The sequence below is a fragment of the Cherax quadricarinatus genome, chromosome 52 (genome assembly GCF_038502225.1).
Source record: "Cherax quadricarinatus isolate ZL_2023a chromosome 52, ASM3850222v1, whole genome shotgun sequence".
Taxonomy (NCBI): domain Eukaryota; kingdom Metazoa; phylum Arthropoda; class Malacostraca; order Decapoda; family Parastacidae; genus Cherax; species Cherax quadricarinatus.
In genome coordinates, this window is record NC_091343.1 from 6833288 (window position 1) to 6852017 (window position 18730).

Here is an 18730-nt window from a genome sequence, read left to right on the forward strand (position 1 = left end):
CCAATATATGATTTCAGACCCTGAAAATTTGCAAAAAAGGAAATAGGATTTACTATTTGGGATGTTTTGGTTGAATGTGGGTTTTATCAGTACTACTGGTAATCAGCGGTTTCTTCTGTTTCCTATCATCATAGTGAGATATTAGCGTGTTTAAGATACATTTGAGTTTCTCACATGTACATGTACTATGTGACCATCCTCAGGGACCCACAGTGGTCGACCAACAGTTGAAGAAGCAACTGGTGTAAGAAGACTTGTTCATACACACCAGCCTACTTTATGTACATCTATTCAGTTGCTCAGGTGTGTGTGTGTGTGTGTGTGTGTTTGTAATCAGTGAACTATATTTGCTAGGGTAGATACTTAGCTCCTCGCCCAGCCTCTAGACAACTTGGATTGGCATTACTGGTTTCTGGCCTTTTGGACTTTATCATATCTGCTCTTGAAGCTGTGTATTAATATGGTTTCACCACTTCTTCATTCAAGTCATTACCCTTTTCGACCACTCTGAGACTATGTTTCAGCTAAGTTGTCCAACTTCCACCTGTGTCCCCTTGATTATGGTCCTCTTAATCCAAGCAGTCTATTCCTTTTTGCATTATCAGTTCCTTTTAAGATTTGACATGGTGTAATTACGTGTTCCTGTGCTTTCTCTACCAAGGTTGTTAGGCTCAATTCCTTGAATCTCGTCTCATATTGCTTTAATTTGAGTTCTGGTACTAATCTGGTTGCAAATTTTTGCACCTCTTCGAGATTCTTCTCGTGCTTGATCAGTTATGGGCTTCTTTCTGAGGTGCCCCTTACTCAGTGATTGACTGAACATATATCGTATATAAAGTTCTGAAGGATTCTTAATTCAAGTTCATGAATGCTGTTCTGAGATTTGTTATTCTTGTATATGCCATTGACGTTATACGGTTTATGTGTATGTCTTGGACTGTTCTTGATGTTATATTCATTCCTTGGTCCTTTTCGCGCATTAATATTTGCAGTTGTTCTTCGGCCATGTTCTCTGTGTGTGGTCAACGCTCATCTTCTCCAATTCACATTTGTTTAGCTGGAGCTCGAGCTTGGTTGACCACATCTGAAGTCTGTTAAGGTCTCTCTGACTTTATCACTGTCCTCTCCTGTTCCTGTTTTTGAGCCCTCTATGTCCTCGTTTGCTAATGATGTAAAACTAATTTTTACATCGTCAGCAAACAGTGACACGTGGCACTCCATCCCCCTGTGGCAGGTTGCTCATGTACATTAAAAACATTAGCCGTCCTAGTACTTATCCTTGCGGAATCTCATTCGTTGCTCTCATTCTGATGTCTTCCCTTACTGTTATTTTCTGCTTCCTTTCATTTAATTAAAATGCTCCCTGCCTGGTTGGAACAAACTACGATTTAATGCTGCCTGTTCTTATATATGGACTACTGGATCAAATGGTTCCTTACAGTCCGAGAAGATTCAGTCCACCTAGCTCTGTCTTGTTTTATATCTGGGACAGTATCAGAAAACTTAAGCACTTTCGTAAGACATAATTTTCCATCCCTAAATCCGTGTTGGTTCTCTGTAAAGAAACTCTCCAAGTATCTCAATATATTTTTCCTTATTACCTTCTACATAAGTTTTGACAGTTTGCATGTTAGAAATAGTGTCCCATACTTCAGTGCCTCGTGTCTGTTCCATTTTTATATATGGGTGCCGGATTTGTCTATTTCCAGTTTTCTGGCAGTTGTCCTGATCGGTGAGATTGGTTGAAATACCCTTGGTATTCCTCCAATCTCTCCCTGGTTGAATGGTTTTATGAGTTGGTTGCATCAAGCTTATTTAGCAGTCCCTTCATTTTTTGTTGTGTTGATGCTGTCTAAAACCTGTTGATCTGGTCTGACTACGAAGAGATTCGATAAAGCTCTGTGAACTTTATCGTAGTAGATCGTGTTTCCACTACATTACTCTCCTGATTGTACCACTTTCTGACAACTCTATGACTGAAGCAGTACTTCCAAACATCCCTGTGACTCATCTGAGTTTTTAACTTCCAGTTATGTGTGTGTGTGTGTGTGTGTGTGTGTGTGTGTGTGTAAGTGCGTGTGTGTGTGTAAGTGCGTGTGTATGTGTGTGTGTGTGTGTGTGTGTGTGTGTATGTGTGTGTATGTGTGTGTATGTGTATGTGTATGATGGATACTCTTTCTCTTTCAGACTTTATCTATCCAGCAAGATTCTGTAGCAGCGCCAGTGTATCCAGCACAGTAGATATCCTCGGTATATAGTAAGGTCTATATTTGTGTGTCTTTTTTAATGTAGTATCACACACGCCCTCAAATACACTTACGATGAAGAATTTTTTTTTTCTAAATTAATTTATACAAATTTTCTTTACGTTATGTTCCAGTGTAACAAATTCTGTTTGATAGTACTCATGCTAAGACTTGTGAAGAGCATATTAATAAAATATTAATAAGTAAAAATTGAAAGTAATAAAACAGTAGGAAAGATAACGAGGTACCTGGAGTTTACCTGGAGAGAGTTCCGGGGGTCAACGCCCCCGCGGCCCGGTCTGTGACCAGGCCTCAATGTAGGGAATAACAATGACAGTATAGTGTGCATAAATTCACTGCAGTTACAGCTGGAAAGAGAGAGACTGATCACCCTCGTGAAGATGTCAGAGAAGTATCGTGCAAAAATACACAAACAAATTCATGAATATTCTAAAGTCTATTAAACTTAAGAGGTGCTGGAGCATGCATACACATACAATATAGAATAACAGTGGCTGACAGTTTTTCTATGAGATGAAAATAGAAGGTGTGTGTGTGTGTGTGTGTGTGTGTGTGTTCTTACCTACTTGTGGTTGCAGGGGTCGATTTGTAGCTCCTGGCCCCGCCTCTTCGCTGATCGTTACTAGGTCTACACTCTTCCAGCTCCATAAGCTTTATTGTGCCTCTTTTTAAAGCTGTATATGGATCCTGCCTCCACTACATCGCTTTCCAAACTTATCCACTTCCTAACAACTTCATGACTGAAGAAGTACTTCCTAACATCCCTGTGACTCATCTGAGTTTTCAACTTTCAGCTGTGACCCCCTTGTTATTGTCTCCCATAAACCATACCCCCGGCCCGGGATTGAACCCGCGGTCATAGAGTCTCAAAACTCCAGCCCGTCGCGTTAGCCACTAGACCAGCTAGCCACAGAGGTGGTCACAGAGGTGCCTGTGCTAACCTTCCTATGGTGTAGAAATATACCTAGTTGGATGAATCTTATTGTGGCTAGCTGGTCTAGTGGCTAACGCGACGGGCTGGAGTTTTGAGACTCTATGACCGCGGGTTCAATCCCGGCCGGGGGTATGGTTTATTTGCAATCGTGTCATTACGATTTCTTAAGTCATGTTGACGGCAGTGAAGGGACTTGAGCTAGAGTTCGTCACGGCCACGCTAGCTGGAGATTCGTCTGTAAAAACTTGCATTTGTGGTCACAGAGGTGCCTGTGCTAACCTTCCTATGGTGTAGAAATATACCTAGTTGGATGAATCTTATTGTGGCTAGCTGGTCTAGTGGCTAACGCGACGGGCTGGAGTTTTGAGACTCTATGACCGCGGGTTCAATCCCGGCCGGGGGTATGGTTTGTTTGCAATCGTGTCATTATGATTTCTTAAGTCATTGTCTCCCAACTCTGAAACATTCTAACCTTTTTCACCTTGTCAGTTCCTCTCAGTATTTTATATGTCGTTATCATGTTCCCCCTATATTTCCTGTCTTCCAGTGTTGTCAGGTTGAGCTCCCTTAACCTCTTCTCGTAGGACATACCCCTCAGCTCCTGGGCTGTCTTGCTTGAAACCCTTGCACTTTCTCTAATTTCTTGACATGTTTGACCAGGTGTTGGTTCCATACTGGTGCTGCATACTCCAACATGGGCCTGACGTACAATGTGTACAGTGTCGTGAATAACTCCTTACTTAGATGTCGAAACGCTATTCTTAGGTTTGCCAGGTGCCCATATGCTGCAGCAGTTATTTGGTTGATGTGCTCAGGAGATGTACTCGGTATGATGCTCATCCCAAGATCCTTTTTCTTGAGTAAGTGTTTTAGCCTTTAATCTCTTAGGCTGTACTCCGTCTGCGGTCTTCTTTATCCTTCTCCAAACTTCATAACTTTGCACTTGCTGGGGTTAAACTCCAGGAGCCATTTGTCGGACCAGGCTTGCAGCCTGTCTAGATCCCCTTGTAGGCTTATCTGATACTCGTCCGTTTTTATTCTCCTCATTACCTTCACATCGTCTACGAACAGGGACACCTCTTTAAATATCCCTTCCGCCATGTCATTCACGTGTACAAGAAACAGCACCTGACCTAGGACTGACCCTTGTGGTGCACCACTCGACACAGCAGTCACTCTGACACCTCGTCTCGTACTAGCACACGTTGTTTCCTTGTCAGGTATTCCCTGATCCAATGCAGTACTTTCCCTGCTACTTCTGCCTGTTCCTCTAGCTTTTCAACCAGTGTCTTGTGTGGTACTGTGTCGAAAGCCTTCTTGCAGTCCAAGAAGATGCAGTCTACCTGTCCCTCTCTCTCCTGTCTTTTTTTACCTTGTCGTAGAACTCCAGTAGGTTTGTGATGCAGCACATCCCTACACTGAAGCCTTGCTGGTTGTCGTGTATGAGCCCATTTCTTTCTAGGTGCTCCACCACTCTTCTCTTGATAATATTTTCTATAACTTTACATACTATATATATCAACGACACTGGTTTGTAATTTAGTGCAGCCTGTCTGTCTCCATTCTTAAAAATCGGGATTACATTCACTGTCTTCCACACCTCAGGCAGTTACCCTGTTTCGATAGACTTAATGAAGATTGTTGATGGTGGCACACAGTACATCTGCTCCCTCTTGCATGACCCAAAGAGAGAGATTATCTGGGCTCACCGCCTTAGAAGGATCTAGTTCCCCTAGCAGTTTCTTCACTTCCTCCTTCGTTGTGTGCAGTGTGCCCAGCACTTGCTGGTGCACCGTACCATCTTGGTTTGCCGGAAGCTTCTCTGTCTCTACTGTGAATACCCCCCTGAATCATGAACTGAGCTCCTCACATATTTCCTGGTCGTTCCCTGTGAGTGTCCCTCCTTCCTCAGCCTGATCACCTGATCCTTGCCTGTTGTTTTCCTCCTGAAGTGGCTGTATGACAATTTTGGGTCAGATTTTACTTTTAATGCTATGTCATTCTCATATTGACACTGGGCTTCTCCCCTTATTTATGCATGTTATTTCTGGCTCTTCGGCTGAACTCCCAGTTTTCCGGGGTCCTTTGCCTTCTATGCTTTTTTTTCATGCTCTAGCACACTTGGCTTTGGCTTCTCCGCATCTCCGGGTAAACCACGGGCTCAATCTTGTTTTCCCGTTGTTTCTGTTACTCGTTGGTATGAACTTCTCCACAGCCTCCCTGCACTGTGTGGTCACTTGTTCCATCATTTCACTTACTGCCTTTACCTCTAGCTCACTTACCCACTGCACCTCATGTAGGAATTGCCTCATGCCTGTGTAGTCTTCTTTTTGTAAGTTTGGCATCTCCGATCCTTCTTGTACTGCTTCACTCTCCATTGTTAACTCTACAATATATTCAAGACTCAGGACCGTGTGATCGCTAGTGTCTAGGGGCCTTTCGTGTGTGATATCCCCTATGTCTGAACTGTTTAAGGTGAATACAAGGTCTAGCCTTGCTGGTTTGTTGTCTCATCTCTGGTTGTGTCCCTAACGTGTTGGTATATGAAGTTATCCAGTACCGATTCCAGCATCTTGGCTCTCCACGTCTTTGGTCTTCCACGTGATACCAGATTTTCCTTATGGTTAACATCCCCCATGTTGAGTAATTTTGCCATGCTCGTGTGGGCCCTTCTGGCAACCTCGGCTAGTGTGTCCACCATCGCTCTGTTGCTCTTATCTTATTCTTGTCTTGGCCTCCTGCTGTTCAGTGGTGGGTTGTATTCACTGCTGTCTTCATTTTTGGATCCCCAGTTTGAAATGTTCCTAACACATAGTCACCCACTACTTCTCTGACTAGTCCTTCCATCTCAGAATTCATTGGTTTTTGATGAGCAGTGCAACTCCTCCTTCCTCTCTGTTGCCCCTGTCTTTCCTCAGGCTCTGATATTCAGACAGTAGGATCGCGTCTGTTATCACACCGTGAGCTTTGTCTCTGTGATTGCTATAATGTCCAGGGATGCCTCGGTGATTCTTTCCTGCCACTCCTCACTTTTATTTGTAATTCCATCTGCGTTGGTGTACCGTATCTTTAGATTCCTTTCTGGAACTCTATTTTGGTGGGTGGCAGGGGTTGGTGCAGGCTGTGGTTGTGGTAGGCAGGTCTGGATATTATGGTAGGCTGCTGTTTTGGTGGTATTAGTGCTTGGGAGTTGGGGAGTGCGGGTGTGGAGTGTGGCTCGGTTCTGGTTATTGTGTTTGGTTGGTGTGGGGTGGTAGGTGTTGAGGGGGATGCTGTGGGTGGTTCTGTGGGCGGTTGTGTCTCTGCTGTTCCCCCCGCTGCTGTATGTGTGTGTGTGTGTGTGTGTGTGTGTGTGTGTGTGTGTGCATGCATGCATGCATGCGTGCATACGATCTTGCGTGCATGCATGGTTAGTTGTACTCTTGTTGCGGGGGTCGAGTGTGTGTACTCACCTAGTTGTACTCTGTTGTTGCGAGGGTCGTGTGCGCGTGTGCGTGTGTGAGGTGGTGGTGGGGTGAGTGTGTCAGTGTGAGGCGTCGCTTGCCGCTGGGTAGCAAGCAAGGTGGTGCGCTGCTCAGTGGCTGGTGTGTGTGTGTGTGTGTGTATGTGTGTGTGGGTGGGTCAGCCCCAGCCCACCTCAGCCACACACCTGGGCTACACACACTACACGCCTCTCCCTCGACTCCCCCCTCCTCACACAGGTAAATACTCACACTTCACTTATCCCACCAGGGACTTCCAGAGTGCTTACAACTGTACGCTATGCCGTTTCTTTGTTGTTAGCGACCGCGAGGGCGGCTCGTGGCCCATTTTGACGTGGCCCTGCACCCGGAAGGAGATACCGGAAGTCTTTATTGACTTAACTTTATCTGGCACTTTGTTGCGCCCGGCCCAAGGTCGATCCCTTCAGTATTGATCTCTGAATGATCTTTTATTCTGCTTTATGAGAATACAAGTGATAGCAAGTTTGTGTGTGGAGATGACAGCAAGTTTGTGTGTGGAGATGACAGCAAGTTTGTGTGTGGAGATGACAGCAAGTTTGTGTGTGGAGATGACAGCAAGTTTGTGTGTGGAGATGACAGCAAGTTTGTGTGTGGAGATGACAGCAAGTTTGTGTGTGGAGATGATAGCAAGTTTGTGTGTGGAGATGACAGCAAGTTTGTGTGTGGAGATGACAGCAAGTTTGTGTGTGGAGATGATAGCAAGTTTGTGTGTGGAGATGACAGCAAGTTTGTGTGTGGAGATGACAGCAAGTTTGTGTGTGGAGATGACAGCAAGTTTGTGTGTGGAGATGATAGCAAGTTTGTGTGTGGAGATGACAGCAAGTTTGTGTGTGGAGATGACAGCAAGTTTGTGTGTGGAGATGACAGCAAGTTTGTGTGTGGAGATGACAGCAAGTTTGTGTGTGGAGATGACAGCAAGTTTGTGTGTGGAGATGATAGCAAGTTTGTGTGTGGAGATGACAGCAAGTTTGTGTGTGGAGATGACAGCAAGTTTGTGTGTGGAGATGACAGCAAGTTTGTGTGTGGAGATGATAGCAAGTTTGTGTGTGGAGATGACAGCAAGTTTGTGTGTGGAGATGACAGCAAGTTTGTGTGTGGAGATGACAGCAAGTTTGTGTGTGGAGATGATAGCAAGTTTGTGTGTGGAGATGACAGCAAGTTTGTGTGTGGAGATGACAGCAAGTTTGTGTGTGGAGATGACAGCAAGTTTGTGTGTGGAGATGACAGCAAGTTTGTGTGTGGAGATGATAGCAAGTTTGTGTGTGGAGATGACAGCAAGTTTGTGTGTGGAGATGACAGCAAGTTTGTGTGTGGAGATGATAGCAAGTTTGTGTGTGGAGATGACAGCAAGTTTGTGTGTGGAGATGACAGCAAGTTTGTGTGTGGAGATGATAGCAAGTTTGTGTGTGGAGATGACAGCAAGTTTGTGTGTGGAGATGACAGCAAGTTTGTGTGTGGAGATGACAGCAAGTTTGTGTGTGGAGATGATAGCAAGTTTGTGTGTGGAGATGACAGCAAGTTTGTGTGTGGAGATGACAGCAAGTTTGTGTGTGGAGATGATAGCAAGTTTGTGTGTGGAGATGACAGCAAGTTTGTGTGTGGAGATGACAGCAAGTTTGTGTGTGGAGATAACAGCAAGTTTGTGTGTGGAGATGATAGCAAGTTTGTGTGTGGAGATGACAGCAAGTTTGTGTGTGTAGATGATAGCAAGTTTGTGTGTGGAGATGACAGCAAGTTTGTGTGTGGAGATGATAGCAAGTTTGTGTGTGGAGATGACAGCAAGTTTGTGTGTGGAGATGACAGCAAGTTTGTGTGTGGAGATGACAGCAAGTTTGTGTGTGGAGATGATAGCAAGTTTGTGTGTGGAGATGACAGCAAGTTTGTGTGTGGAGATGACAGCAAGTTTGTGTGTGGAGATGATAGCAAGTTTGTGTGTGGAGATGACAGCAAGTTTGTGTGTGGAGATGACAGCAAGTTTGTGTGTGGAGATGACAGCAAGTTTGTGTGTGGAGATGACAGCAAGTTTGTGTGTGGAGATGACAGCAAGTTTGTGTGTGGAGATGACAGCAAGTTTATGTGTGGAGATGACAGCAAGTTTGTGTGTGGAGATGACAGCAAGTTTGTGTGTGGAGATGACAGCAAGTTTGTGTGTGGAGATGATAGCAAGTTTGTGTGTGGAGATGATAGCAAGTTTGTGTGTGATGACAGCAAGTTTGTGTGTGGAGATGACAGCAAGTTTGTGTGTGATGACAGCAAGTTTGTGTGTGGAGATGACAGCAAGTTTGTGTGTGGAGATGATAGCAAGTTTGTGTGTGGAGATGAAAGCAAGTTTGTGTGTGGAGATGACAGCAAGTTTGTGTGTGGAGATGAAAGCAAGTTTGTGTGTGGAGATGACAGCAAGTTTGTGTGTGGAGATGATAGCAAGTTTGTGTGTGGAGATGACAGCAAGTTTGTGTGTGGAGATGACAGAAAGTTTGTGTGTGGAGATGACAGCAAGTTTGTGTGTGGAGATGACAGCAAGTTTGTGTGTGGAGATGATAGCAAGTTTGTGTGTGGAGATGACAGCAAGTTTGTGTGTGGAGATGACAGCAAGTTTGTGTGTGGAGATGACAGCAAGTTTGTGTGTGGAGATGACAGCAAGTTTGTGTGTGGAGATGACAGCAAGTTTGTGTGTGGAGATGACAGCAAGTTTGTGTGTGGAGATGACAGCAAGTTTGTGTGTGGAGATGACAGCAAGTTTGTGTGTGGAGATGATAGCAAGTTTGTGTATGGAGATGATAGCAAGTTTGTGTGTGGAGATGACAGCAAGTTTGTGTATGGAGATGACAGCAAGTTTGTGTATGGAGATGACAGCAAGTTTGTGTGTGGAGATGATAGCAAGTTTGTGTATGGAGATGATAGCAAGTTTGTGTATGGAGATAGCAAGTTTGTGTGTGGAGATGATAGCAAGTTTGTGTGTGGAGATGATAGCAAGTTTGTGTATGGAGATGATAGCAAGTTTGTGTGTGGAGATGACAGCAAGTTTGTGTGTGGAGATGATAGCAAGTTTGTGTGTGGAGATGATAGCAAGTTTGTGTATGGAGATGATACCAAGTTTGTGTATGGAGATGACAGCAAGTTTGTGTGTGGAGATGATAGCAAGTTTGTGTGTGGAGATGATAGCAAGTTTGTGTGTGGAGATGATAGCAAGTTTGTGTGTGGAAATAATAGCAAGTTTGTGTGTGGGGATACTAGCATGGTTGTGTGTGGGAATGCTAGCGTGATTGTGTGTGGGGATGCTAGAATGGTTGTGTGTGGGGATGCTAGCATGGTTGTGTGTGGATGCTAGCATGGTTGTGTGTGGGAATGCTAGCATGGTTGTGTGTGGATGCTAGCATGGTTGTGTGTGGGAATGCTAGCATGGTTGTGTGTGGGGATGCTAGCATGGTTGTGTGTGGGAATGCTAGCATGGTTGAGTGTGGGGATGCTAGCATGGTTGTGTGTGGGGATGCTAGCATGGTTGTGTGGGAATGCTAGCATGGTTGTGTGTGGGAATGCTAGCATGGTTGTGTGTGGGGATGCTAGCATGGTTGTGTGTGGGAATGCTAGCATGGTTGTGTGTGGGGATGCTAGCATGGTTGTGCGTGGGAATGCTAGCATGGTTGTGTGTGGGGATGCTAGCATGGTTGTGTGTGGGAATGCTAGCATGGTTGTGTGTGTGGATGCTAGCATGGTTGTGTGTGGGAATGCTAGCATGGTTGTATGTGGGGATGCTAGCATGGTTGTGTGTGGGGGATGCTAGCATGGTTGTGTGTGGGGATACTAGCATGGTTGTGTGTGTGGATGCTAGCATGGTTGTGTGTTGGGATACTAGCATGGTTGTGTGTTGGGATGCTAGCATGGTTGTGTGTGGGAATGCTAGCATGGTTGTGTGTGGGAATGCTAGCATGGTTGTGTGTGGGGATGCTAGCATGGTTGTGTGTGGGAATGCTAGCATGGTTGTATCTAGAAGATAGTAAGTACAGTGAGCGGGCTACACAATAACCGTGTAACGCGGTGACAGTACAAAACACACACTGACTGTGCTACACACACACACTGACTGTGCTACACACACACACTGTGCTACACACACAGTGACTGTGCCACACATAGTGACTGTGCTACACGCACACAGTGACCGTGCTACATACAAGCATCTGTGCTATACACAGGGTGACTGTTCAGCATACACAGTGACTGGGCAACACACACAGTGACCGTGTAAGATACTTAGACCGTACTATACACAAGTGACTGCTACACACACACTATGCCGCTTGGAGACTATCCGGAGGTTGTTCTGAGGGTCAACGCCCCCGCGGCCCGGTTTATAACCAGGCCTCGCGGTGGATCATGACCTGATCAACCAGTCTGTTACTGCTGGGCGAACGCAATCCAATGTACGAACCACAGCCCGGCTGGTGAGGAACTAGCTATATAAACTTATCCAGTTCCCTCTTGAAAACGACCAGGGGTCTGTTGGTAATTCCCCTTACGTATGTTGGGAGGCTGTTGAAAAGTCTTGGGCCCCTGACACTTAGTGCGTTGTCTCTCAGTGTGCTCACGGCACTCTGACTTTGCACTGGGGGTATGTTGTTTCGTTTGGCGAACTTCTTACTTTGTGTTCAGCTTTGGGACCAGTCCCTCGAGCACTGCTACACACACGGCGACTTTACTACGCACACACAATGATTGTGCTATACACAGTGACTGTACTACACACAATGACTGTGTCACACACACAGTGGCTGTGCCACACACACAGTGGCTGTGCCACATAAACAGTGGCTGTGTTACAAACACACACACACACACACACACACACACACATAAACAGTGGCTGTGTTACAAACACACACACACACACACACACACACACACACACTGTGCTACGCACACAATGGCTGTACTACAGTGACTGTACTACACACAATGACTGTGCTACACACACAGTGACTGTGCTGCACAGACAATGACTGTGCTACACACACAGTGACTGTGCTGCACACACAATGACTGTGCTACACACACGGTGACTACAATTTACACCAGAGGTGGACCCCATATTATATATATATATATATATATATATATATATATATATATATATATATATATATATATATATATATATATATATATATATATATATATATATATAAACAAACTTTCAGTATTTTAGCTGCATTTACAAATCTCGATACGCAGTTTTTTTATTTAACTAACCATATCACGGGTGGAGTTTGAACCCGCGGTCAGACGGTCTGGAGTTTTGAGACACTCTGACCGCGGGTTCAAACCCCACCCGTGGTATGGTTTGTTTACGATCGTGTCATTACGATTTCGTGAGTCATATTTCTAAACTAATTCCCCCTAAAATGCTGATAGTTGTGTCTGTAAGATTCACCGAACAAAATGCAGTTTTTTTTTTCTTGAAAACTGGAAAGTCTTTACACAGATAACCCGCACAAAGGAGAGAGAAGCTTATAACGACGTTTCGGTCCGACTTGGACTTGCATTTGGTCCAAGTTGGACCGAAACGTCGTCACAAGCTTCTCTCTCTTATATATGGGGTTATTTTTGTATTGTTGCAGTTACGGTGTTGTGCCATTTTGTTCTTTTTGGGTAAAAGTCTTAAGTTAGTATTGGAACATAAACACAACATTAGAACTAAGCAAGAGTCTAATGCTCTGTTTATCCACCTGAAACATTTTAAGCAACCTATTGATTTTCGAAAGACCGAGAAAGTTGTATGAAGGAGATCCATGGTCGAAATATAATAGAATCGAGTTTCATAAAAAAATATTGATTGTAATACGTATATAAGTTCAGGACTGTATAAATTATATTAATTTATAATGAATAGAATGTGAGGATTATAGACTTTGAAGATTAAGACATATGTGCAGCAGTTGGGTAGCTATATTGGTGAAACGTTTCGCCTACACAGTGGGCTTCTACAGTCAAATACAGAGGCAGCAGGTGTAGTAGTGAAATGAAGATGTAATCAGTCCCCCAGCCTGGAGAAGAGTTACGTTCCAGGGAGCCGAACTCTTCTCCAGGCTGGGGGACTGATTACCTCAAATACTATTTCTCCAAGCTTGAGGGACTGATTACATCATCTTTATTTCACTACACCTACTGCCTCTGCATCTGACTAAAGAAGTCTACTGTGTAGGCGAAACGTTTCAACAATAAAGATACCCAACTGTTGCACATGTGTCTTAATCATTAACTTGTCGGTCTATTATAGCATTTTCAGCATAAACTTCTTTGACAGAATTCCCCATTGCCTGACATGTCACTTTTAAATTTTGCCTGACATGTGACCTGACTAAAAACTTCACAAGAATGGAAAGGAATTCCCACACTCAGTGAGTAGGGTCGTATGTGAGGTCACATGTGAGGTTCTAAGTCTTCTCTTGTTTTGTTGCTTTTAATGTTTCTTAATATTGTGAGAAATGACGAAAGCGCTTCGAATATTACTATTTTTTCACAGTGGTTTTATAGCATATTAAGATATCACATGTTTCCTGCGATGTTATAAGCGCATGATCACTTGCGCTCTTGTGCTTCGTCAGGAACTGTGCAAGACCTGCAGCTGATTGGTTGAGGGAAAAATTCTCTCGGAAGTAAGATAACAAGTGCTAGCGCCTGCCTATATATATATATATATATATATATATATATATATATATATATATATATATATATATATATATATATATATATATATAGAGAGAGAGAGAGAGAGAGAGAGAGAGAGGTGCCACCTCTATAACTGGACTGGGGACCCTCATCCTCAGAGAAGACAATAAACGTACCTCAGGGAAGACTCAAGGTTCTCCACAGAGCTGTTTGAATATTTTCTTCTCCTTCCACTTCCTATATTTTATATTCTATAGGAAAATTTATTAATAGACAGAATAAATTTACAGAAAACGCAAACATGAATACAATGGTACAATATATCAAAGATTATGAATCTCCTCCGAAGCCGGATGCGAGCCAAGTATGCAGCAAGCATTTTCCCTTTGGATGGCCACGCTGAGGCGCTGGAACATGAAAGTGGCTGCCCTTGGGTCCCTGGTGGTGTCGATGAGTTTGGAACCCAATTCTTTAAGGAAACGTGTGGCATTTTTCCCCATTATCCTAAGGTCTCTGATCCCACTGGGACAAATTGATGCTGTTAGTTTATGTCCCTGTACTTGCTGATCTTGTACTCATCCCTGTGGTTAGCAACTCCTTCCTGTCACCCGACACTGTGATGGATGTGGGTGTCAGCCAGCGTCGACACACAGGTACAGTCCCATGATAAGAGCTTGCCATTCTTCCAAGGATAGATGGTGATCCAGTCCGGGCGGTTTGCTGGGTTGTGGGTATTGTTGGCTGCTAGTGATCGGGGCTCTCTCTCGGCTGGGTATCCAGCTGTAGCAAGGGTTCTCTTTATGATGTCGTTGACCTCATTGTGTCTTGCATGCCAGCCCAGCAAATACGTGTGTATTCCGTGTGAATTTGGGGCAAAACAACCGATTGGAATTTCACTATTTTTTCACGGTGGTTGCTCTGCACATTGTGATATCACCTGTTTACTGTGATTTTATTGTGTGTGTGTGTGTGTGTGTGTGTGTGTGTGTGTGTGTGTGTGTTTCTATGTATATATATATATATATATATATATATATATATATATATATATATATATATATATAATGTAGGTTTTTCTCTGTACATTTTCCATGCTGTCTTCATTCTAAGATTGACTTACTTGAATTTACTGTTATGTCATGGATTCTGTCTTGTCCCTTTCTTCTTGCCCTGTTATAAATTAATTTAATGCTTCTCAGCACCTACCATTGAAGAAGCTGATTTCTTGTGAGATTCATCCACTGATTTCAGTGCCTCAGTATACTGTATAAAATAAACTTTTCGTTCCTTTTTAAGCATCTTTTCTGTATGATGGTAATTTCGTTTTATTTGTACCTTTCGCTACCTTGCATTCCCTTCCCTTGAAAGTCTGCACAATGGTTACATTTAATCTTATTCGTTGTGAATGTTTGATTCACATGGAATTTAATTTCATCCTTGCTAGTTTGTGGACACCGCTCATCTTCATTGGTTCCTTGACGTTTTGGCGCGGTGGGTGTCCAGTGTTAAATTCAGTAATTTTGTTCTTTGAGTCCTGGCTCTATTTTTTTTTCTCGCCATTATTGAAATATGTTCAGATAAAAAATTACCTATCCTTGTAGCAAATTAGCTACAAAGGATGCCTCTCTGTGAACTCTATAGTTAATGTCTTTGTACTTGATCTCAGTCTGGATCTCCTGTTCTGTGATGGCTTGTAGATTGCTGCTGCAGCTAATTTAGGTCCTCCTGTAGTTATTTTTCCTGGTTTGCTTGAGAAATCCTCACGGTTAGGGAACAGTGTTTTCTTTATTTCTAATACGTAATGCCACACTCCTCCCTCCTTTACCAGATGTTGAAAGGTCAGGTCCCTCTCAAATCCAGCCGCTCTCACTAGTGGAAGTTGTCGAAGTTGATTGCAGGTCTGTACTAAGGGTATCTTAGTACAGACCTGCAATCAACTTCGACAACTTCCACTAGTGAGAGCGGCTGGATTTGAGAGGGACCTGACCTTTCAACATCTGAGTTCTTACCTCTCCTAGTGGCCTACGTCTCACCTCTTGGCGCTATAAAAAGCTCCATTCTGTCACTTCATCTCCATATTGTTTCATACTATGGAACAATGCTCTTCTCCAGACTGAGGGACTGACCACCTCAGAACTTTAAGGGTGATGGACTGATTACATCGTCTTCAAGTATCTTCTGCTTCTATCAACTTTTCTGTACTTGACTGAAGAAGCCTACTGTGTAGGCGAAACGTTTCATAATAAAGATACCTAACTGTTGCATATGTGTCTTACCTAACAACCTGTCGGTATTTTATACCACTCCTTTACCCTCTTTCCTCACAATCATTGTTGTTCGTCTGCTCTCTCTCTCTCTCTCTCTCTCTCTCTCTCTCTCTCTCTCTCTCTCTCTCTCTCTCTCTCTCTCTCTCTCTCTCTCTCTCTCTCTCTGATCATTATTGTATCTTCTGCTCTTTAAAGTTTGTTTGTGTACATTACTTTTATGTGTATTTATTTGGTCCATTGTTTATTTAGGCTTCCTTTTCCTCTTGGCCTTGGGAACCTCTCTGCTGGGGTTGAATACTTGTTGGAAAAGGGGAGAGGGGAAAGGAACATTCAAGTGTATTTAAATGTGGGAAGAGTGTGTTGTGTAGCAGAGATGTGTGTGGGATGTGGGTTAGTGTTAAGGTGGGTGGTGTGGTATAGGTCACATAGTGGCGGGTGGTCTGTTGGGGTATTTGTGTACGCATCGTGCTTTTCTATACATGAATAACACCCACATGAGAGAATGAAACTTATGACGACGTTTCGGTCCGACTTGGATGATTAACTCTTCACACAGAAGCGCGAGAAGAAGGGCCAGACGAGGGTGGGGCCGGGAATGCTATAAGAAGGTAGTAATGGTAGTGACACAGGAGTCAGAGAATGGAGTGTTAGCGAAGCAGTAGTAGTAGTGGAGGTAGTCTAAGAATAAGAGAAAAAAAGTAGTGCTGCAGGAGGGCTAATCGCCCACGAGGGTAGGACAAGAACCAGGGGAGACGCCCATAAGACGGAACCCACGTAGGCAGAAGAAAGGAAATGCAAAGAAAATACAGGAAAGGAGAGTAGAGATAAAAATCAGGTCAAATCACAAGTGTTCTGAAGTTTGGAGTATCTGACAATTATATTAGAAAGGAAGACATCTACTGAGACAAGACTAAGATTTATGTTAGGAAAGTTTCGTGATTTATTTACTATTTTTGTTTATCTTTGCCTTGTTACAAGAGGATAGATATGTACATGTATAAATATGCACATGAGTGTAATGAAAGGGTAGGTTTTGGAGCTCTGGTATGAAAAGTATTTTTGAGGTGAAAAATTTACAGAGGTCACGTACTGCCTGCACAGAGTCATTAAAACCTCTAAATTAATGTGAACCACTTAGAGCACCTGCACTGTACTCTCTAGAACAGAGAACAGATACCTGATAATATAAATATAAATGTGTAGTGATGGTCAAAGAATGATATATTAATAGTGTACACCAGAGGTTTGTGGTTACAGGAGTGAGTGTATGAAATAATACTGATTGCTGCACTGATATACTGAAAATAGTCATAAAAAATAAAACGTTGGAATGCGAAAGATTTTCACAATATAAAAATTACAGTAAATGTGAACTATTGTATATGATGGAGAGAGAGAGAGAGAGAGAGAGAGAGAGAGAGAGAGAGAGAGAGAGAGAGAGAGAGAGAGAGAGAGAGAGAGAGAGAGAGAGAGAGAGAGAGAGAATGAGAATTATGAAAAAGTTGTAAATGAGTGAGTGCAGACTAATATCAAGTGAAAGGCTGAGCAAAGTAATGACGATAGGAATTAGTGGAATAAGTTGTAAAGATAATTAAATATAAAAAAAAAACGATTAGCAAACACCAAAGTCTCTTAAAAGTGCAAGATTTTGCATAAAGAAGTAGAGGTATTAGAGAGATTTTACCTAGAGAATAGATCTGAAGGTTGTTTTCAGGAGGCCAACGCCTCCCTCACTGCTCGATCCCAGACTAGGCCTCCTGGTGAATCAAGGCCTGATCAGCGAGGCTGTTACTGTTGGCCGCACATGAGCTACAGCTGATCAGGGACTGACTTGAGGAACTTGTCAAGTTTTTCTTGAAGATAAGGGGTCTGTGGGTAATTCTCCCTATGTATGATGGGAGGCTATTGAAAAGTCTTGGGTCTCTCAAACCTTACTGTTTTATCTCTTGCTGGTCTGATAGCACTACTGCTTTTGCAGCGCCTGACGAGTCTTTTGGTTTCGTAGAAAGTGATTTCTGCATGCAGAGTTGGCATCAGTCTGTCGGGGATTTTTCAGGTGTAAATTTTTATTTGCCTTTCTTGGTTATGTTCCAAGGAGTAGGGATTGAGGGACTTCGAATGTCCCCAGTAATGCAGGTGCTTCACTGATTATGTACGTGCAGTGAAAGTTCTCTACGTTTTCTAGGTCTAATGTTTTTTTTTCCTCCTTAAACGGGGATGTTAATGTATGCCAGCCTGGAGAGAACGAGTGACCTAGAGAGGACCATCGTTGGCTGAAGGTTCTTGTTAGACATCCTATAATTTTCCTCGCGGTTGTGATAACGACACTGTTGTGATCCTTAAACGTGGGATCCTCTGATATTATTACTCCTAACTCACGAAATCGTAATAACACGATTACAAACAAATCACAGTTGTGGCCCATGCTAACCTCCCTATGGTGTATAGAAATATACCTCGTTGGATGAATCTTATTAGATCCAGCTGGCCTAGTGGTACACGCACTGGCCTGTGGGTTTTAGGACTCGTCATGTGTTCGAATCTCAACCGTTCTTTAATTTATTACTTCTAAGTCTTTCACGTTAGTTTTTCGCTCTCTTATGTAGTTATATTTGGCTTTATACGTCTATAGTTTTTATTTCCTCAGTTTTCCATAACGGATTAACCGAAATTTGTCCTCATTAAACATCATATCGTTAACATGACTTAAGAAATCGTAATGACACGATTGCAAATAAACCATACCCCCGGCCGGGATTGAACCCGCGGTCATAGAGTCTCAAAACTCCAGCCCGTCGCGCTAACCACTAGACCAGCTAGCCACAATAAGATTCATCCAACTAGGTATATTTCTACACCATAGGAAGGTTAGCACAGGCACCTCTGTGACCACAAATGCAAGTTTTTACAGACGAATCTCCAGCTAGCGTGGCCGTGACGAACTCTAGCTCAAGTCCCTTCACTGCCGTCAACATGACTTGTGGCTAGCTGGTCTAGTGGTTAGCGCGACGGGCTGGAGTTTTGAGACTCTATGACCGCGGGTTCAATCCCGGCCGGGGGTATGGTTTATGGATCATATCGTTTTCTGTC

General features: G+C 43.4%; 1 protein-coding gene across 8 annotated transcripts in view; it reads left to right on the plus strand.

The window, feature by feature from the left end:
• The window catches only part of disp (RND transporter family member dispatched), a 753128-nt gene that overhangs the window by 241915 nt on the left and 492483 nt on the right, over positions 1-18730 (plus strand). For 3 of the 8 annotated variants that reach the window (XM_070096028.1, XM_070096024.1, XM_070096027.1), the window contains exon 1: positions 6715-6902. The exons of the other annotated variants lie outside the window; for them this stretch is intronic. The gene's annotated coding sequence lies outside the window, so the exon portion shown is untranslated. Of the gene's footprint in view, positions 1-6714; positions 6903-18730 lie in introns of those variants that run through there. 8 annotated transcript variants of the gene reach the window in all.